Source organism: Tetrao urogallus (genome assembly GCF_951394365.1).
Source record: "Tetrao urogallus genome assembly, chromosome: 3".
NCBI classification, from domain to species: Eukaryota; Metazoa; Chordata; class Aves; order Galliformes; family Phasianidae; genus Tetrao; species Tetrao urogallus.
This window is the reverse complement of record NC_136815.1, coordinates 32,214,483-32,237,753: the sequence shown is the minus strand read 5'-3', so window position 1 is coordinate 32,237,753 and position 23,271 is coordinate 32,214,483.

Sequence of the window (23,271 nt, the reverse complement as noted above, 5' to 3'; positions counted from 1 at the left end):
AGTTGTCTTGTACTGTGTCTTGTCTTTTTGCTCTTAAACGTTATCAACATTATGTTTGAGATGAGAACAGAAAGGGATTAAATGAAGCATTTTCCCAAAGTGTGATGGAATTTGCTTGATGCATTGTTGTTATAAAAACAAAAGGGCTACAGGGTCTGTTGCCTCCTTGAGTTTCTAGGAAAAAGTGACTGTATGTTAAATTATATGTATTCCCACGCTCTGTTCAGAACGCCATCATGAACATAGTTGTTTTTTTAGGCAAATGGTTCTTTAATTATGTGCAATATTAGAAGCCTATTCATAGGGGGAAACAGTAACATTGATTCTTCATTACAAAAGTTTTACTGAATATGGTAAGTTTAACCTTGGAGTCATCCAAGTTCTTCATTCTTTGTGATTGTAGTTTTATCAAGTTGGAAGTCTTGGGAAAATAAGGGCAAAGAGTAAGAGGGAAGGACTGAAGATGACCACTGGTCATCAGTTTGTTAATAAGGAACAGGAAAACCTCTGAGAGATTCTGGCTTCTAAATTGGTGGCTTTTTTTCAATTTTTATTAAGTAAGTATTGGATAATTTACGTCACATTTTTTCAGTAATGAAATTGAACTCTGTCCAAAAACATGAAGTCAGCACAAGTTCTGAGAGCACATTGCTTGCTGGGTTCTCACACTTTAAAGCCTTGTGGACTCCATGTATACTCTCCCCTTAGTGCTTTCACTACTACTGAACATGGGATCACCTACCTTGTGCTGACTGGCTTATGTCTGTTGATTTTCCTGCTTTATTTGCCTCTATTTTCCGAGCGTCTGGTGTGCTGAGCCCTTCCCAGACTCACTGATCACTTGTTTACTGTGCTAGAGTTGTAACTCTTGGCCAATTGGCAGCTGAGAAGAGAAGAACAACAGTTTCTTAGTGCATTAAATTGTCAAATTAGGCTCTTGCTTGGAAAAATATTGCTGGTTTTGTTTTCTTTTCCCTAAGTATGACATTACAAATATGTGGGGTTTTCATTTGTTTTTGGGTTATACTTTTTTTTTTTGATTGCTTATTTTTCCTTCTTCTTGTTTTTATTTTGGGATGTGTAAAAAAAAAACAAACAAACAAACAAACAAACAAAAAAACCTAAGACAAGTTTAACTGGTTCTCTTGATAGGTCAAGAAGGATGTCATTTTTTCATTATTGTTTATTACTAAATTACTTCTATGTAAGTACTAATAATGGAGTTACCTTAGAATTAACACTAACTGAAAGATGAGTATATTGGGAGGGTTTGTGAAGGAAGTAGCACAAATTTTGGACTGACGATCATTGCAGCCATCAATATTCTTCTGTGGGCAATCAACAGTGGAGACAACAATATGAGAAATTGTAAAGCCCTGCGATAAGCTATTTTCCATCTCTCCTGCATGCTCTTTCTCTCTTTCAAATATAGTCCCCCCTAGGGGTAATTAGCACTGTGGACCTGAGGTAAATTGTGTTTGGGTCTAACTTCCATATTGTCCCATTCTGTTGCAGGAAAGTTGGAGGAGAGTTTTCTTCAAAAACTTTAGCAGGATACTCTTCTTTCCCATAACAGTTATCCATGGGCAAGTAATTGTGAGTTGAAACTACACCTGAATGGTATTTCTCATGCAGTCTTTTTGAACCTAGCATATGTACGGACTCATGGAGGGAATACATGTGTATACCCACATTTCAAATAATTTAAACCAAGAAAATATAGAAATTGATCTCAAATGCATGAACTAGCAGCCACACTTCTATTTTGGTTGATGCAGAGTGAGTCTCCTGGATTGCTTCATTAGGTTCTGTAAGCAAAGGAATGCCAGACACTTGAATCTTCCTTGGTCTTTGGCAGTGGCTTTCAGCATGGGGAATTCATAGAGGTGCTTGGGGAATGCATTTAAAAGGCCATGTGTCTGTGGAATTTAGGTGGCTCCAGGTTAGGAAATAGCTGAATGGCCTTTTGTACAGAATAAACTTTTGGATTTAGCACCCAAATTTTGCACAAACCCACTATGGCTTTAGAATGCATGCACGTGGAGAGAAGTAAAATTAACTGCTAACTCTAGTAGCAGCTGTTGTATAGTCAATACCATTGACTACCATTTTTACTTCTGTTCCTGAATATGGATTTATGAGTCAACCTTTAAAAATTTTGGCAGAAGTTCTTCAAAGGAATTCATCTCTCTTATACTACCCTGTGATGAGACCCAAAACTTCCAATGGCTAAATTCTTATAAGAAAGCATGAACATCTGTACCACGCTAAATGGTGGGCATGCTAGGTTTGGCACTTTCCACCAGTGGAAAGCAGTAGATGCTTGGGAGAACAGGACAAGCACAGAATGATACTTGGCCAGAATCCTCTCCAAGCAATTCAGGGATTCTGTGTACCAAAAGTTCTGTGTTCATACTTAATTGCTATGAGTAGATTTTTCTTTTTTCATGAACTTGCTCAATCACTTGAATACTGGAACACTTTCCTCCACTGCATCCTGCAGCAAGAAGTTCCAAGATTTAACTGTGCTCTTTGTGAGGATACATGTCTTTTTGTTTCTTGAATCTGTCGTTTGCCTGGATCTTTTGAGAGGTAATTCCCTATTAGCATGTTTTTTGTCAGTCTGTGTTTTTATTGTATCTCACCAATATATTATCCAATTATCTCACTGATACATTATCAGTGTGAGCCTCTGTGTATCTAGAATTTGCCTGTGGGCTTGTCTATGCATTTATAGACCTTCCCTGTTCCTATATAAACACTTCAAAAATTGAGTCCCGGGTGGGCTTATGCTGATTCAAGGAAATCAAATAGCAGATTTTATTCATATTGGCAGCAGAGGTAGACTGCGGGTACTGCAAGGACCATAAAAGATTCCCTTTAATTTTACTTTTAAGACCTGAATTTGTCAGTTAAGAGTTACCTTAGGTTCTGAGCAGAAGCGCAGGTGTGAATGTGTGCATATGTCTGCACAGACGCAAAACCAAGCTGCCAAAGCCATCTGTGCTGGAGGAAAGGTGGTGGGGTTAAGCCATACAGTATGAGAGAGAAGCACGGTGCCCTGGCTTTAAGGAAACTTTCTGGAGCCAGCAAGTAAGGGGCATGTTAACTGTAGCAACGAAACAGAAGTGACAGTTGCTCAGTGTCACAATTGCCTAGAATTGGTCTTGCACCTTGGGATGTTCCAGAGCTACGTATGAGAGCACATTATTCAGTTAGTTACAAGTCTTACCTGTGAGGAGTCAGCCTGACCCCAGGAGGAGTTCACGGGTCCAAGAGTCATCTTGAGAATGTGTTTCTACAGTGCGCTCTTTTAACAGTACCCCAGGTACAGCCCTTCCAGTGCAGCTTTCTTTTCAGCTTCTAGATTCTAAACTCTTTGCAGATGGCCGTCTGGAGAGAGAAGTAGCAGAAAAGTCTGCTTTAAGCTGTCACAGCAAACTAAATCTGGCTGCAGTCATAGGGTAGCAGTTAAATGATCCCGCAACGTCAGCGGTAGCTTTTATGTGAGAACATGATCGTACCCAGTGTTTGAAGACTATTGCTAACTTTGGTTTGGGAGATGAAAGTTTGTATTTAGACTTGATGAAGAGCCTTTGAAGATAAGTGTGTGCACGCATGTGTCTCTGTGTACAAAACACACAATTAGGGCTCCTTTTAACCACGTCAGTTTTACACTACTGTGACTTGACAGGCATTAGTAGAGGTGTGCCTGATTTACTCAGGCATAAAAAAAAAAAGAAAAAACAGGGCTTGTACCTCATGTGAGTGTTGAGTATCTCACTGACGTGTATTTCTACACAGATGTGGTACACAAAATTGTGTAGGTATACACACGCTGCAATTGCACTGCACATAACTGTCTTTCATGTTGTTTAGAAGCAGAGTTCAACCCTATTCAGTTTGCTTCCCATCTCACCAACATCAGACAGAAGCCTGGAGGTGAGCAGCACATTGGGCAGTGATTCAGTACACGGGATGATGCAGCACAATTTGTTTTGGCTTTTTGATATTCCGCATCTAACTGCTATGCATTTTTAATGCCGAGCTACTGATACAATAGTGGTAAGAAGTACAGTGAAAGAGAATGCAAACTAGTTTAATAATGTCTCCAGAGCTTTCCAAATGTGTGAGGCTATCCAGCCCGTTTACAGAATGCAATCTGCTAGAATGAAAGAAAATCAAACCAAACCCTTGTCCTGAAGATATTATTGGCAACGTTAAGAATCCTATAGTACCCCAGGGACAGTAGTTGCATCCCTACCTCTCACTGCCTACTACTGTTAAAAATATTGTTTGGTTGCTTATTTATGTGGAACTAGATTTGAGTGCATATTCAACATCTGCGAAAGCAGTTTCAGTTTAATAGGCTGAATCCAGCACTACATAATCACTTTTGGGAAGAATCTGAGCAAATGGAATCATGTCTATAGTTTCATCTTTTCCTTCTTTCTTCTGCAGCTCAGCTCTGATAACTGCTCACTGGGCATAAACCATGGCTCTTTAATCTCACTTTTTATTAAGCGATCACCAGCAGTTCAGAAATAGCCTTGTGTAACATATTAAGGTCCAAGTAAGCCAAATCAATGTTTCGGGGCTCTCATATGGCTTTCATATAGCTGAATGGAGTTCATCTTTTCACGATTGCAAACCTTCGAGTTGGATGTTAACACTTTTGAAGTAACTTCCAGTGCCAAAACGACGTTCCTCCCTTTCAGTTCAAAGAAAACACAACATCTGTCATAATGTGAAATGTAGATTTAATGCAAGTGTCAAGTCAGGCACTTGGTAATGAGGTAAAAACCCTTGAGATTTTAAGTCTCTCTTCCGTGCTATCCTGTTACAGGGAGGGGAAAGGAAAGAACTGTTTCTTTGGCACTTAGCAGCTTTTCTGCGTCGCTTATCTATCCTTCCTGGACATCTTCTGCGAATTAGTGTATTTTTCCTGGCGCTGTCCTCCTGAGGAGAGGAAGGTGCGATAACACTTGTTTTGTAACCGAGGGAAACTGAGGTACGGCCCAGACTGCCGAGGAGCCCCCAGACCCAGTTGGGGGGGGAGGGGGGGGGGGGGAAGGGGGAGGTGGAATGGAGGAATTTGGTGGGGGGCGAATTTGGTGGGGGGCGATCGCAGGAAGCTTCCCGGGGCCGACAGCGGGGAGGGCTCCGAGAGCAGCGGAACGGAGCGGGGCGCGACGCGGCGGCCGGAGCTGTCACAGCAGCAGCCCCGAGTGTGCCGCTGGGCACGCCTGGAAGCGCCTTTATTTGCACTGGGGGAAGACTGGGTTTGCGGTAAGGATCTGCAGGTCTCCTTGTAGGAGAATAAATATTTGCCCTTTGGATCCCCCCCTCCTTCTCTTCGCCCCCCGGTTTTCCTCCAGCCTTTCCCCCAGGAAGGTTGGAGGGTTCGCGGCGCGGTACGGAGCGGGGATTTGGAGATGCAGATGTTACATTGCAGCGCTAACGCCGCCCGCGGCAGCAGTTGATCGGGATCTCGGACCGCGTCTTTTATCTCTTTTAGCTAGGAGGAGATTGCCCTCAATAGACCCGCCGTAAAAAGAAAAAGAGGGGGAGAAAAAAAAAAAGAAAGAAAAAAAAAAAAGAGAGAGAGAGATTGCAGTGCTGCCCTTGTGCATCCCACTGCGAGGAGGTCCCGGCGGTCCCTTGGGAAAACCGGGTGTCGAGAGCAGGAACACGAGCGGCCACCGGGCTAATCCGCTCCTCCACCTTCCCCCTAGTACCTCCCCCTTCTGCTCCTTTCTTCAATAGCAGCCCTTTCTCCAAATCTCAGGTTACTTCGCTAAAGAGTTCTCAGCCCTATAGTTTCAGCCCTTGTCTCTGCCTCCAGCTCCTTAAGAGCCACCCAGCCCCAGCGATCGGATTGGGCAGCCCGCCTTGACACACCACTGTGCTGAGTGCTTGAGGACGTGTTTCAACAGATGGTTGGGGTTAGTGTGTGTCATCACACTCGAGTGGGGATTAGGGCAGAGAGGCAGCCCGGCTGGAGCTGTGTGGTCTTCCCCAAGTGGGAGCTGCGAGCAAAAGAACCACCACCTAGCTTTGGGGGAGAAGAGAGAGGAATCCTCTCCAGCAGCTCAGAGGGGAAAATAAAAACCCCACACTTTATTCAGGTAAAGTAAAACGCACCTCCTGCTTTTTTTTTTTTCCCTTTCTTTCTTGCTTTTTTTCTTTTTTTTCTTTTTTTTCTTTTTTTTCTTTTTTTTCTTTTTTTTCTTTTTTTCCCCTCTCTCTTTTCCTTTCTCCTTCCCTCGGAGGAATGCTAGCACGGCACACTTGTCAAAGCCAGTTGTGCTGCCTTCTCAGTGCTGCTGTTGTGCGGCTGACAGATAGTAGCTCGCACAGCCCCGATGCTCGCTGCCCGCAGAGCTCGCGCCCGGGTCCCGCTGCGGAAGGTGCGCGTTGTGAAAGCTCTCCTGGAGCTCTGCCCCTCCCGCACACACGTGCGGACCCCCGGTGCTGCGTGGTCGGGCGGTGGGGGGAGTGGAGGGGGGGGGGCTGAATCGCAACCGAGGGTTTGTTCGGCTTGGAGATGTTCGAGCAGGGCAGCAGCCCGTCTGAGGCTCAGCTGCGAGGCAGTGTTTGGAAAGTGCATTTGAGATGTCTGTAAAGTTTGAGGAGTCCTTTATAGAGAGCTGGCGGGGGTTTCTACTGGTCGGTTTGGTTTACACATGGGCTTAAAGTCGGAAGAAAATCGGGAAAGTAAGGAGAAGGCAGCTCACAGGGTAATGCTGCAGCAGAGCAGATGGATGTAATTCATTTGCAGATCTGTCTGTGGAAGTTTTACAAGTCATTGCAAACTAAGTAGCATCCCTAGAATGGATCATTAAAGTCTTACTGTATGGATTCTGAACAAGCGACCTGAAGTGTTAATTAAATGTAAGGGGAAAAAAATGATGTTTGAGAAGGGATAGGGGGAGAAATGCAATAGGAATTTAGTTAGGGAAGCACTCTGCTATCATTTTTATTGAAATTAACTGCTAAATTCATTGATGTCTGCATGGGGGAAGCCCAGCAACTGAGGTGAGAAGTCAGAAATGCTATCCCTGGACTATGTCAACTTTTAGAGTTAGGATGGTCTCGTTGCACTACTCTGAATTACTAGAGAATGAGCTTTTTGCCTTTTAAGATAAATAATGTACTGTGTCTATGTCTTCCTGTGCAGAGCAACAACCTGATTTGTTTCTTCGCGCTGTAACAGATCTTCACACTGACTCGCACATACCTGTGTGCCTATGTGTTACTGGCCTCCTACTTGTGAAGGAAATCTCATTCTCTCCTCACCACTTACAGGTGAGATTTTCTATAAATAATGCTGTATATAATGTGTGCTGAAATGAGATCTGTGTAGTAGGCTGAGCAAGGGGATTTATAGCTGGTGCTTTGGGATTTTGGCATTCAGTTGTGTAGCGATGCCCATAAAACCGTGTTTCAAGTTGCACATGGAGTTTTGTCTCAAACCAACTTTTTCTCTTTGGCCCCCTTACAGACTGGTCTTAGCCTGTATATTGAGATACACTCTTTGGTAAGTGAGTAGCCACAAAAGGCACCACAGCAGTTCCAAACAATAAGTTAAATCCTTAATGAGGCAGCATGACTAGATCAATACTTATGTGGAAAAAATTTCAGTTTTGACTTTTTTCTCAGTCTTTATCACTGGAAAAAGTGATGGAAACTTTACAAGCTTCCAAAAAAAAAAAAAAAAAAAAAAAACCAGAAAAAAACCAAAAAAAAAACCCACAAAAAAAAACAACCAACCAAGCCCCCTCTCTGTGACTCTGCATTAAAGCCTTTTATGCCATGTGCATTGAATTTCTCCTTTTCCCTCTTCCCAGCCTGTCTGTGAGAAGCCCATAAGCCAGCTTCAGCACACAGTGCTTCAGCCATCCAAGCAGAATAAGGTGAGCACTGCAGTGCTGTGAGATGTTCAGCCTGTGCTGTCACAGCCCTCTCTGTGGGCACCATCAGGCCATAGATCACATCATCTATAAGAAAACATATTTTTTCCAGAAACTGAGTCTCTAACTGCACGTGCCCATCATGTAATTGCTTCAATAAGAAAAAAAAAACCAACAATGAAGTTTCTCTAGCACTGCCAGAAAATCCTACCAAGAACTAGGAACAGAAAATCATGTTTTTCCTTCCTTTATAATGATGGGGCTGTTTAAAAGACAATGCCCACAGGGCAGTCCAGCTTCTTGTCAAAATGTAATCTACTGTTCCAGATGGTAAACATTCAAAGACATATTTATGGTGACTTCTACATACCTGCCTTTGACATTGGCTTTTTTTTTTCTTCCCTGAGAGCACTTGTGCTGGGTACACACATGAAGTTCCCATTAGCATCCCAGCAGCTGTAAAAGTGTTCAGAACTCTCAGAGATGTTCCTCACAGTGAGATAAAAGTAATCTGAGGGAGAGATCTAAGACCGGTGCGACTTTAGGACATCCGTGATACGCTCAAGGTTAGAAATTCCAGGGGAACAAAAAAATCCATAAGCCACTGTATGAAAGCTGTAAGATGTTCTTGTTGCGGCTAATTCATCTCTGTTTGATAGGGAATGCTGAACATACCAGGCATGTCTGTACTATCAACTGCGTTTGTGATGTGAGGGAATCTGCAATGCACAAAATGTGGTGGGTTTGTTTTTCCCCCACGTATCCCCTCCACTCCTAGATACTGGAATCACAGCATCATAGAATGGCTGAGGCTGGGGGGGGACCTTAAAGCTCATGGAGCTCCAGTCCCCTGCTGTGGGTACTGGTGACCAGATTGGTATTGATCGTCTTCATAGTTTTTTTTTTTTTCCCCACTGCTCCAAACAGTGAGACAGAGCTCAAGAGAACGTTTTCCAGTCCGAGTGTGTTCTGCTCTGAATTGTCTTAATTATGTGTCAGTCTATTGCTTGTCAGGAGCTTCCTCTTCTTATCACGTTATAATCAAGGTGGGTGAGCTTGTTCCGTCATATTGCACAAGTTTCTCCTGCTTGGCATGGCTTTTTGGCTTTTCACTGAATTTGTCTCAGTTTCAGAGAAAAAAAAAATAATTATGATTGGTGTAATATAACCCTAAAAAAAAAAAAAGGTAAGTTTCCAAATGGCATGTAAGTACATCTTCAGAAAGTAGGCTAGATGAGAGGTTGTTAGGGAAAAATGCTTGTAGGGAGCCTGAAGTGTCCCAGAGATGGCAAGGATCAGTGTGAAAATGATGGTAATTGGAGCTGATAAAAACAGTTTATTAAAAATGTTGTGATGTGAGGGACAGCATTTTCAAATGTGGAAGACATTAGAAAAGCCCGCCCCACTCTGTGGATGTTAAATAGAGATGGAAAAAATTATTTTGAAAGATTTCCAAATTCTGTTCTGCCGAGGTCACTTTGTTGCAGCCTATTTGGTGGTTTGCAGTTGATTATCTAGCTTTGTTTAACTTACATGCCTCATTTGGTGTTAGGTGTTGGTTCGTGCAGTTTGAGTGCTGCGTAACAGCAGGCTCACTCTCATCTGGGAAGGCCAGACATTGGTCTGGGTGTGATGAGAGCACTGGCCTCCATGATTTCCTCCACTTTAGAAAGGGCTTTGGAGATTTGTGTTTGAGTGGGTAGGCAGACTGATGTGATAACAATTGAGAAAGCGCCTTTCTGAGTGCCCTGAGAGCTGCAGCCTTCAACAGAGAAGGGGGTCCCGTGACAGCTCTGTAGTGACACAGACAGAATCCAATTAGTGGCCACTCCTGCTGGTGATACGAGACCACTCCTAAAAATTTTCCACCATTGCCACCCTCATTGTAATCCTATCCACGATCCCGATAATGGGATCACGAGTGTGTTTTAAGAAGGCCTGTTTAAATTTTAACTACTATCTGAGGAGGTTTTGAGGATGTGAGATTAAAGGCATTGAATGGTGCAGCTCACACAGAGCTACGTGATGTGCATGTCACCCCGCAGCCGCTTCTCCCGTGTTATATTTTCTCAGTACTTCAAACACAGAGCTACAGAGTTGGGTATCGGGGGTGGATGTACATGGTGAGTATTCCATTGAGTCACACTGTCTGCAATGTGGTTACCTGTGGATCTTCACAGCTACAAGTATGAAACGCAGCAGGAGATGGGAGATGACACCCATCTTTTGTTGTGCTCCTGCAGTGGCAGCAAGTCACCTTGTTTCTTCCTTAAACAAGTCCTAAACCATCATTCTCTGCTTTCACAGCTGGACAGCAACCTATTATTTGCTTCCCCACCACCTTTTTTTTTTTTTTTTTTTTCATCTTTCACTTTTTTTGCTGCAACACATTCTTATTTAGGCTTTCCCTACCTTCTCTGTTTCCATATGATCAGTCACTCTCTGCTTGGACTTGCCAAGCAGTGCACAGTAGATTCTGTTGGATGCTTGTAGGATACCCTAAAATGGAACAACTCCTAATGCCTCCACCAGTATTACCTTAGAGTGCAGCACAGTAACATCTGAATTGCCAAACCAAACAGCTTTTATCTTGTAGCAGAATCATTTTAACATGTTTTAGGTATGTCAGTATAATCCTTTGAGAGCCTCTCTAAGATCTTTCCCTGGTAAGATGAATTCCGTTTTAATTTTTGGTGTCATATGACCTTTATTTTCTGAAAAAAGTAGTATTCAATTCACCTTTTGGTTTGTGCAGACCACACAGCTGTTTTGATATCAGTTATTTCCCAGAACTTCAATTTCCCCTTTCAGAAACTGTTTAAAACCTTTGGTGAAGTCTTTCTTGCTGTGATTGCTCTATCAGTGTTGGAGCTCTGAGCCTTCCTGGCTTTAGCCATCACTGGCAATTTGATTCTAGTGAAACATTTCAGTAATATAGATGAGCTCTCTAGCCAGGAGTTCTTTACTATGTTCTTAATATTTTGCTTTGAATTATTTTATAGCAAAAAATTGACTCCATGTTATCTTGTAATTGTTATTTTTCCCTACAGAGATGGTAGTACAGGTGAAACTTGAAACTGTTCTTTTTTTTCCACCACATTTATCACAGATGGTGTGCTAATACCATTGCTTATTCTGGAAGATTGCTAGATGTGGTTCTATGCTGTTTAGTAGAGCAGTGCTAGATTTTCCACAGAATAATTCATGGAGATTTTAAATGAAAGCAAAACATTGAAAATCAATCATTTTATGTTTGGTTTAAAAAAAAATAATTTCTCCTGATGTTGTCTGAGAATAATTATGGCATTCCATGTTGCCATCTCTCTGATGTGACTCTACTGCATCCTACCAAGGAGAGATGCTGTTCCACAGCAGCTGTATTTTTGTGGTGCTCCCCAGGAGGTGAAGTCTGTTGGAAAACCCACAGAGAAAATGGGGAAACCTTTGGCACAAGAGTTCTGGAGAATAAATGTAACAGGGAGCTGAAAAGAGGGATTGTTTTTCTGAAAAGCATCCATAAAAACAGAGCAGTGGTCTGTTCCAGTATTGTAATTGCAGTGCGCCAAGATGTTCATTATTTTAGCGTGTGCACTGTTTTGTCTGTTTTCACTTACAAAGAGAAAAATGTGTTACCAAGCCCATAAATGTCTGCAGAACTGCCGAGTCCCCTGACTTTTATCAGTAGCCTCGTGATATTTAGCCTCCTTTGTAAAGCATCAAGTGTTAGGGTTAAGATCTTACTTGAGAAGTTCACATCTCTCCGTTCTGATTTTTAAATTTAATCCCTGTATTTGCTGAGGAATCTGACGTGCACACAGCTCCAGAAAAGTGGAGAAAACTAACGGGAATCCCAAATCTTGCTATGTGAACAAAGTGGGTTTGTGTTCATTATGCATGGTGGCTATAAAAATTACCTGAGGTTTGCTGTAATCAAATTCCCCTTGGTATTTCTGATCATTTGTCTGATAATTCCCATTTGGTACAGAGGTTTTATCACAGCAGAGGGCAAGGCTCCTTGTCTACGCTTGTTGCCCTGGAGAAAGTCATCCTCAATTCTCCCATCCTCTGCCTGCAGGTGTGCGTTCCCTTCTCCTCCCTTGTGCCAGGTCTGGCGCCTGACTCACCACCCCATGAGCTCACTGAATCATTGGGAAGCTGCGTTTGCTGCTGGTTTGGTGAGCTGATTCAGCTCAGCAAGCAGGCAGACAGCTCAGCATCCAAGCAGAAGCTGGTGGCTTGGGGTGAAGGGCAGAAACATGGCCACCACTTGAGGGGTATGAGACCATACCTGGTGACTCTCACTCTGTGTACTGGGACACTGCATCCGACTGTGGCAGAATGCCTAGTAACAGACACGTGCCAGCATGGTGATGTGCAGAAGGTTTGATGTGCATGTTTCTAATGAAAGCATTTTGGAGAAAATTGTTGCAGAGTTACTCAGAAGATAGAAAGACCTGCTTGGTTTTTTTTGACATTTTAAATAGACGGCTAATCTTTGAGAGAAATTAATACAAAGTATGGGGATAAAAGGGTAAATAAATGCAAACGCTTGCCTAGGTACTGCTTTAATGAGATGCTGAAGGTGGAATCCAGTGTGCATGGCTAGGGCATTTGAGGTGCTTCTGAATGTTAAATACTTATAAAGCAGCCACCTAAAGGCAGGCACTCTCTCTAATCAGTGAGTAGAGTCCCTCTGAAGGCCTTCAGGCATTTCAGTTAGGTTGACAGGATTTCCTTTTAGAAACCTTCAAAGACACTTGCTTCTTTCATTGTATGTGGAGGGAATGGAGCTTGCCCACTTATTTTTACCAGGATTGCTTAGGAGCTTAAGCTGGAGGGACTTGATATCACCTTGAGTTACTTGGTTGATCCACAGATGAGTGATGATATGGATAAATGTTGTCTGTGTTTGAACAGGCATGATGTAATTCCTAAAGTATCACTTCAGGGTGTCTCATACACTTTCCGCAGAAGAAAGCATGAAGCAGGTCTCTCATTTGAACAGCAGGAACTGTGAATCACTTGAAGAAACTATGACACTCAATTTAGATAAATGGTATTGAGTATTCCTTAGCAGAGTCTGATGAGTATTCCTTAGCAGAGTCTGTTGTCACAGGACAAGGGGAAGTGATTTCAAACTAGAAGAGAGGAGATTCAGACTGGATATGAGGAAGAAGAGTGAGGCCCTGAAGCAGGTTGCCTGGAGATGTGGTGGATGCCCCATCCCTGGAGACCTTCAAGGTCTGGACAGGGCATTGAGCAATGTGCTGTAACTCTAAATATCCCTGTTCATTGCAGGAAAGTTGGACTGGATGGCCTTTAAAAGTTCCTTCCAACTCAAATGATTCTATGATTCTACTAGCCCTAGAAATGGAACTCAGAACTTATCCAGGGTGTCATCAGCTTCTGTACTGGGCTATGTTGACAACAAAAATGCACAGCTTTTACTTTATAAATCATTAAAGTTGCAGAAAAATGTTTTAAAAATTGCCCACTATTGTTAAAGGAATGACCAAAGACTGTGGGGTGGATGAAGTTGAGGAGGATCAGAGGGCCTGCAAGCACTAAAGGTATCATGAGGAATAGCAGATGGTCTTACAGGTCTTATATCTTTGCCTAATGTGGGACAAAAAATAGAAGAAAGACAATGAAAATCTTAAAAGGCCCTGTATCCATATTACTGGATGTAGTTATGCTTACTCTTTTGAGGGTTACCACCCACTGACTTGGCTGCTTTAAGGCATGCTAGTCAAAAATTAAAGAACAGTAGTACAATAATAAACAGAATATGCTGTAAATAATCAACACAGGATACCTTTTAACTTGTGCTTTTTCCAAGGACTGCAGAAATACTAATGATAGCAGATTTTAGAGTAGTATTTGGGTTTTGGTAACTTGCTAGCGATAAGAAAGTGCATTAAGTCAAGCTACTCAGTCATTTTTAGCAAAAATTCCCCTGGTGTCATTCCTCACTATTTTAGTGAATAAAAGCTGTAACATCTGAATTTGTGAATGTATCCCTAATAAAACACATGAATTTACCTTGGATTGTTGTAATCTATTTTACATCTAGAGCCAATTTATGAACTGAGGCTGCAACATTATCTGTTTGGCCACAGTTGTGTAGGATTTAGGGAGACCATTACCATAGTTAGACCAATAAAAATGTTCTGAAGCTAACCCAAGTTTATCTTCCAGGCATTCCAGTAGTTTCTTTTATCTCTGTATCTGTAGAAGGTCAGCATTTCTTATCTCACTGTAAACTTCAATCTATTGCTGGCATATAGGCTCACAGAGCAAGACTTCCCATACCCTGCTGCTGTGCAAACTCTATTCCTAAGAGCAAAAGGTTGCTGAGTTAGTTTCTTGATCTTCTTGGTATGGAGAATTCCTCTAAAACATGAGCTCTCTGAAGTGGGGAATGGTAAAATGAAGAGAGGATGAAGAATATATAGTCAGGGAATGCAGTGCTCCTTAGAAGAATAACAAATACAGAAGGATGTGCCATCACAGAGGTGCTGGAACAGAAACATCCCCTTTTAGTTCTCCTGCATCTTACGCAGTTCAAAACCTATTTTCCCCATCACTAGCTTGCTCTGCAAATTTTTCTTTTCCTCAAATTCAAGGCTTCTTGCACCTCAGCAATTTGTGAATGTAGTATAACCGTATTTCAACAAACAGGTCCCTGTTACAGGATACTGTGGGTACTTTCCATATAAAAAGTTGTCTGTCAAATCCTGTGAATCCTTTTTAGTGTTGCCAGGGTGGACTGGAAAAGCTAGATAAAAGAAGGGCCTGGTTAGCTAGAACTGAAGTCCATGCTGTCTTGGGTGTTGTACAACCAAATCATGAGATTGTTCATTTTGACAATTTGTTAGGGGTACATATTTATGTCTGGAGAATTCACCACCATTCTGGCAGCTGTGCAGCATGGGCATCATGAGAAGACCGTGTGTGCTTTGTGTAGTTCTCCTTTTGTGTGACATAAAAGAATCTTTGATTAGTATCAGAAACCTATGGAGTTGTTGGAGGTAATCACATGCTGAGGAGCCTGAACACATCCCTGTGTGCTGACTGATTCTGTGATCATACTCAGGAGTGAACCACACTGCTGACTTGGTGCTGCTTCTCCCTTGTGCCCTGGTATAGCTGTTTTCTACATTCTCTGCACCAGCAACTCCAGGATGAGTAATGCTTCCACTGAGAACTGTCTACTTCTCTCCTCTCCTGCTGATTGCTAGTGGAAGTGCATGTACACTGTTCAGGGGTTCTGGTGCTAAGTACAGTGCAGAGCAGCCCTTTAATTTGCCTCAGGAATATTTGGCCTTCAGTCAGAGACAGTTCAGATACCGAGCAACATGTTCTACATTTATTGCACTGATACTGCTCTACACCACAGCCTTAACTGAACACCAGTGCTACCACAACAGCAGAAAAGAAACACAAACATGTGGAGCACCAGTGTGTTGAATCTAGTAGCTGTGAGCTATTCACTGGGGTTTTTTAGTATTCAGCCACCTACAGCTGCCAGAACTGCCACTTCCCTAGCCTGCAACAGAAGAATGTGCTGGGCTTTTCAGTTTGGAATTGATCTCAGTAATGCGTCTGGGTATTTATGGGTCCGGGTGTTTTTGAAGTCATACCTTGCTGTCAAACAACTCATCTTTAAAAAAGCTCTTGCAGTTAGTTTGGATGAGAGCATAACACTAGGCAGTGCACATCACCAAGGATGCCTCACCTCAGTCTTCCAGACACCTTGCTGAGTCACGTCTGGCATGAAATGAGGAGCCCTTGTCTCTGCCCTTATCTTCAAAGCTCTGCGTGGGCCACTCATTGTTTGAAAAAGATTTTGCCCTGCTTTATCATGAATCTTTGGCATCTACACTTTATAGGAACTATGTTACTCTACAGGAGAGGATAAAATTGCAAGTGGGCAAAAATTGCCATTCTGAGCCTACAGATACAAGCATCTCCAATGAGTCTGTATGGATAGGAAACTTCTAAAATAGACAAAGTTGGAATTTGAATCATGGCTGGTAGATCCTCCAGGGAATATTAATCCCATTTGTCAAGTAGAGGATGGAAGGAAAACCCATACTCTCCCCTTGGTAGTTTGTCAGTGCTTCTTGCACACTGGATCTATTGACTCAAGGTATACCTATCTCTTCTTTCAGAAGATATCCTGAGTACAAGTGTTGCATAATCAAGCACTTCAAGGCATTTACCATGTGCTGGATCTTACCGTGCAATACCTACCTTTTAGCTGCTGTAATGGATGTGGGTAGCTGATAGTTTTAAAGAGGAACTAGTCTATTTTATCAGTAATTTGGAGCTACAGCTAACTACCTTGATTTCAGTCCTACTTTTTTGTAGTGCTGGAAGAAAATTCTTTCTTCCTTAGAAGCCTCATGTAAAATAAACATCTTCTACTATGGCTAAAGCCATATACACTCTGGGAACTGTTCAGCTTACAGTACGTGGTATGGAAGATTGCCTTGGGCACACACGTTATGTGATTTGCAAAGGCTGGAGATATTACTTCTGCTGTTTCTCATGCATCCTTCATATTTGTATTCATTTTGTATACAGTACATACACTGTTTTCCATTTATTCTCTTATTTTTGTTTCTCCTACTTAAAGTCCTTATGCTCAGTGCTTTCAGGGAACTGTTTTAAATGAAAATGTGGAATAGTTTTAATGAATTAAAGCTGAAAGAATGTGAGCTTAATGTTTTACATTTTAGACCTTTTCCTTGGTGAAGGTTAAGTGTGAAAAATTTTGTCTGCAGCCTTTCTAGCTTAAGCAGAAAGACTTTCCATAGTTCAGGTTTAAATTCTCTGCTATGGACATTCAGTTTTCCTGAATCAAAATTGTTAAACTGAAATGAATAGCTCATGGCAATGATGATGAAGTATCAAGCCTTCATCTCTCATGTCTCTAGCTCTATTTTGCTAGTGATGATTTTGCCAGTTCTGTTGCTAGCACTGAGCAAATCTCAGCAACAAAGCTCAGTTTGGTTAATGGGTTCCTTGCAAGCATTTTCCTTATTGGTATTAAGAACAGATGTAAAGAATTCTTACATTTGCACTGTATGAACGTAGATTTCATTGCTTCTGTAAAAACCTAGAAATGTTGCTACATTTTCCATCTGTATCAGGGCAGCTTTTGTGCCTGCTGTAACATACATGGGGTGAGACAGATTGTTTTCAACTACTGAGGATGCTATTTGCCTGTCCCGCTTGCTTCAAAATCCTTTGGCAGTGTGCCTGTAAAAGAGCTTCAGAGGATCGATGTCCTCAGGGTGCTGCTGCCTTTAATGGAAAGCTTGTTGTGTTCTTCAGTTGTCTGACTCTTGAGAGGGAAAGAGTGAGGTCTAAATCTCTCTCTTGCCATCAGTGCTAGTAGTGCCTATTGCAAATTATTTTAGTTTGAGATGTCTTCATTTATTATGCCACAGCAAATTTTGCTTGACACCACAACATGCAGAGACAGTGGTAAGAGCTGACTTGTAGTGCAGGGAGTGAAAGCCATTCTTTAACCTCAAATTTTATTTTGGTTTAATTCTCAATTTAATAATGACACTTTTTCCCTCCTAGAATGCAATCACAATATTAGCCCTATGTTCTCCCATCAATAATCCAAATAGAGGTGTTCAAGTTTATTCCTTAGCTCTCTGTCAAGTAAAGGAAAGCCATAATTCCTGTGAAGAAAAGATACTCTCAGCTATTGCTCCAACAACTGTAATTTACTTTCTATCATGTTTCTGCTGGCCCATTGCTCCCTCCTGCCTAGTTCCAAATGATAGCCCTCTCAATGAGATCCACTGCATCCCCCCATTTGGTGTCATCCTTGAATACCATAGCAGTTTTTATACCTCCTTTTCCTTTAAAGATGATTGCTTGTTTTGCTTAAACACTTGGTGCATTCAGGCTGTCTTTTTCATTATTGTGCTTTGGATTAAATTTTATTTTTGATTTTTGTTTTAAGGTTAGGTTCTCAGTGGCTCTGAGTAGACTGGATATTTACAAAAAGCCATTTGTGAAAGTAACTCTACCTTCCAGTTAGTAATTTGTCCCTTTATATGTAGTTGTTCCTAACTCACATTTCAATAGTTCTTTCAGTCATAGGGAGCTGCAGGACAAATATTTTTCCAAAATATATTCGTAAGGGATGGTCCTCTTCCTGTTATTGGCCACCCTAGGTCTGTTGCAGGAGACACCTATAAGAAGATCTCTTTCAAAAAAATCTACTTCCAAATCAATGGGGTTCTTCTGTGTATCCCAACTAACCGTGCTGAAAACTACTCTTTAATAGGTGTAAGCTAAAATCACGAAGGATTTTTGAGCTTAGGCTTTATTTTCAGATTTGGATTGTTACTGTCCTTCATGGAAGTTTGAGAAAATTTTAACGGAACCTTGTGATTCCTGAAATAAATCAGTTTCAAATGACTACAGACCATGGACTGGAGCCCTGAAAATAAACCTTTAGGATTTTGTATCTCTTCTCATCAGTAGTATTGTTCCCTCTGAATTCTTTACTGCTCTTTGGCAGCACTGGCAATGCTGTCTTTTCTTATCATCTTGAAGTGACTCCCACAACTTCATTGTCGATTTTCAGTAGTGGTGGCTGCTATGTGCCTCTGTAGCTCTAGAACTGCTGATTAAATAAAATCCAATTTTAGTTCAATGCACTTATCATATTGATACATGTATTGTCCTTATACAGCTATTTTTAAATTGTTTGTTGCAAGATAAAGTGCTAAGTAGCTGTAATTTATGAACTTGAAACGTACAAAACCCATGGCAACCCTAGTTCAGTGGTTATTCCAGGTAATCTCTTTACCCAATCAGTCTGGGATTTCTACCGTAGTTTGCTCATATGTACCCTCTTATAAAACTCCTTTCTGCCCGAGCTGAAGAACTCTGTGAGTGACACTGAACATTAACTTTGTTCAGTGCCAAGCATTCATCTAGTGATATATCACTTCTATCAACCTATGGAAGTATTTTGGGAAATATGATTTTAATTTCTCCTGTCATAGTTTTGGAACAAAGTATTTGAATTGCTTTTTTAGTGAGAAGGTTATTTGACTTGTGAGATCAACTGCTGACTCGTGCAATATGCATGTGAGGTGACCACCTGCACCCTTCAAGTTAGTTCTTGAATATTTAGAGTGGAATACATGTTTCCTGATGCTCAGTCCAGATCTGAGTGATGTTTGCCAAAGTTTCACAGTGCGAGGGACTAAGGGGAAAGGAACTTTCATGAGTTTTTGAAGGTCTGGGGCAAAAGGGAAAACTTGATTCTGACACTTGTATAAGGTTGAGTGTTGTAAATATTCAAAGTCACCTGAACTTCAAAACACTTACTTCTTAAAACCTGGTAACACTCTTGTTATTTTTGGCTATTTCACTGAATTGAGTTGCCAGATTCAATTTCGATTCACTTTTGTTCACTCGTTCATCATCTTGTACTCACCTTTGCAGCTGTGTTGTTAAGGCACTGCTCTAGAACAGAAATGACATCCCTAAAATGGAGGATGTCTTGTTTCTGTAGCCATGCTTTTTCAACCAAAGAACTTTGGCCAGATAATAATTGGGCATCTCCTAGGACTTCCTCAAGAGAATGAGTTGTCTATTCCTCAGCAGGATGATTTAGGCACCCAAGGTTCAAGAAGGCGGGTTTCCTTCTTGCTAGCTACCTTAGGCCTTTTGCTGATTAGGCTAGATGGCTCTGAAACTCAGTCTTAGATTCCTCATTTGCAACTTGGAGGCTTGACACAGATCCTCATTTTGCACTGATCCATCACCTCTGATGCCTACAGGAAGTTTCAAAAACACCCCTCCCAGCTGTTGCCCCATTAATCTCCTGGAGATTAGAGGTCCCATTGCAAATAAATCTGAATGTGCTCCATGCGAACTCCTCAATCAAACCAATCCATAGTTCTGCATGTTGATGTAAATCAGAGTAGCCATATTTAAAGGGTTGTTAATATGTTAGGCTATAAACAAAAAAAAAAACACTGGGGAGCTCTGCCATTGGAACAGACCTCCCACTCTGCTTTCTCTGCTAGAGGGCCTGTAACCTTGGCCAGAGATTGGACTATGAAACAGCTGGAAGAGCTAAATTCTTAAATTAATGGAGTATGAATTGCCAGAAGTCATGTACCAGAGCCTTGAGCTCTACTGGTATCATGATATCATGCTGTTCTCCATAATGTAATATTAAGGGAAGAGTGCCGATTGCCATTTTCCAGCCTTTATGTTTCAGCAAAAGTTAACAATGTACAATACAAAGTGTGAATGAAAGAAACTAGACCCAAGGATTTTTTTTAGGATCTAAAGTATTTTTTTTAACCATGAACTTTCATATTCCTTCAGATTGCTAAAAAACTAGATGTATATTGAAAAACCTCTCCTCAGAAAAGAAGACTTAACGTAGTTGAAGCTTGACTCTAATGTAATTTAGACTTTGTGAGTAGGACATGGAAAAATATTGTGTTAGTAAGAGCTAGTTCCATCATCGTGTTTTTAATAAGGGAATTGAATGTTTGTTCTCTCTGAGTCTAGAAGGGGGTGTGGAGGGGTTGTGACAACAGAAGCAAATCCCTGTATACCCAGTGTTGGAGTACTAAACTTAGTTTTCACTCTTTTGAACATATTTTCTTTCAATTTATGATAAGGACAATCTAACACATTACACAGATATGAGAGAAACTGTGCAAGCTGTAGGATTCAGCTGATCCATAAGTAAGTACATTTCCTGCTGCTGTTATTTAATCCAGCTATGCAATTATAGTAATATAATATTTCAATTTTTTTTTACTGAGAAACAGTATTTTTTAGTATTCTGAATTGAGGATGTAAAAAATGTGTGGACTGACAAGTCACCTCTTTGACTGCAAAAACAATTCCAACTGATTACTAAAATACTGTTGCTTAAAGATAATGGTGTAATAGATACAAATTCATCCCATAATTCTTTTAACCTCAGTAAATGTGTTGCAAATGTTCAGTGTCTTTTGTGGTAACATAAAGCAGAAGTCTTAATTAGTCTAAACAAAACAATTACATAGGAGAGTTTTTAAGTGTGTTTTCAATTTCAGAAAAATTTCTCATAAATTTGCCTAATTTCTTTTTCACATCTTGAATCAGATGCAAGCAAATGTGTTTGTATGTGTGTGTTATCCCCAAAGCACTGGGAGGGTTGTTATGTGAAAATTATCCTTTTAGTTTACACTCATGCTGCTCTTTGGTCACGTTTCAATCCGTTAGAAGGAAAAAAGAAGATAGGGGGAAATAAAAGCACAACAGCTCTGCTCCAGGCTTTCGTGGTACTGCAGCCCTTAACAGAAGGCAGAGCTTAGCTATGTGTATGCAATGAGTTCCATGTTTCTTATTTTAGAAAAACAAAAACAAACAAACAAAAAAAACCACTACCAAGATAACACAAAAGATTAATTACCTATTAATTTTCTTTCTTTCTTTTTCAAAATCAGGAAAGCAGTTGCCAGCAAATGCATTCCTTGCCGCCTTCTTTGCCTTCGCTTCTTTCACTTCCCTAAATTGCTCCTTAAATATTTCAGTTAAGGTCATCTTGCTTTTTGATTCACCGAATGTAGTGATGTTGTTATTTATGTTCAGAAGATGATAAGAAGTAGTCAGGTTTCTAGTCACAGTAACTTTTGTTATGTTAAGTGCTGAAATATAGGAAAAGCCTGCTTTATGAAACCTCTGAGTTATTTTTCTGTCTGGAGCAACCTTGTGTATAGTTTGTGTTTCTTGCTAACAATAGGTTTTATTGGACTGCTGAAAAAACAAATATGGTGAAACAGTGAGGCAAAAGGAGATGTTCTTGTTTTATCATCCAAGAAAGCACATACATCATTTGGGGCTCATTAACCCACATCAAGTCATCTAAAGAAATTTCCTGTTTGACCTCCCACTTCATGTATTTTAAGTACCAGTTAACAATTTAGGTCTATGTTGGGCCTGCCAGAATCTCCCAAATATCTAAACTGAGATAGATATACTGTTGAACACATAGGTATACCTTACAACTTGGGGAGTTATAACAGTTTGAATAAAAATTGTTTTGGAGGAATAAGTGCCTGTCAGATTCAATCTATTTCAAGCAGATTCTGCCAGCTTTTGCTCATTCTAAGATCCATAATATTTTCTTCCATTTTCCTTACTGATTAATTCTATTGGAATAGTTATCATGGGAAAATAATCATACACTCACAGAATGGTTTGAGTTGGAAGGGAGCTCAAAGACCACCCAGTCCCAACCTCCTGCCATGGGCAGAGCTGCCACCAGCTCAGGCTGCCCAGGGCCCCATCCAGCCTGGCCTTGAGCACCAAGGATGGGGCATCACAGCTTCTCTGGGCAGCTCTGCCAGTGCCTCACCACCCTCTGAATAAAAGAATTCTTTCCTTATGTCTAATTTAAATCTTCTGCCTTTTAGCCTAGAGCCATTACCCCTTGCCCTCACTGCGCTCCCAGATGAAGAGTCCCTCCTCAGCTTTCCTGTAGGCCACTGTGCTTCTACTGACACACTTACCCAGGCAAACTTTCTGGGTAAATCCAAGTAGGAATAGTTGAAAATTGAATGAAAGTGACTTACTGTATCAGAGCTGAATTAATACTTTACTAGATTGATTGATTGATTTTATTGCATTTTTATTACCTAATCTTTAGGCTTTTTTTCTAGTTTACTAGTGTCCTTTATTCTTTTCAAGTGTGAGAGTTTTATTCATTTTTAAGCTAGTTTACTAAGCACTTGAAGCCAGATTGGAACCTTTAGATGGTGGATTTCTACAATGTAGCAAAATAGCCTCATGCCTCAGGCTGACATAGTTTCCCAAATGGTGGATCAAATACTACTGAATTTTTTAGTCATATCCACTGAAACCACGAAAAAATAAATTTTCATGTGTCATCTTGGGAAAGGAGAAATGTATGCAGGTTATTTTCATTTAATTTAAGGGTTTTGCTCATGACTTATAAAAATGATATTTCACACCATTCAAAACAATGACACCAAGTGATTTTCTTCTGCATTGTTCCCCACCAAAGGATGTGTGTTCAGGGATATATTTTATCATTCTGGTGCTGAATTGCCCCTTGCACATTCACCTTATCGATGTTAGGGATTTTTTAATGACTCCTTAGCGGTAAGTGATAAAGTCCTTTGGAAATTAGTCTGCTGAGATAATCCCACTGAATTATGACCATTACAAACCCATGAGCTCAGATTTAACCATATGCATTCTGCAAATAGAAATAAATGTTGTACTGATCTGCAAATCTGATCTTTTGGGGTTTTTTAACAATAGATTTTTCCACTGTTTATGG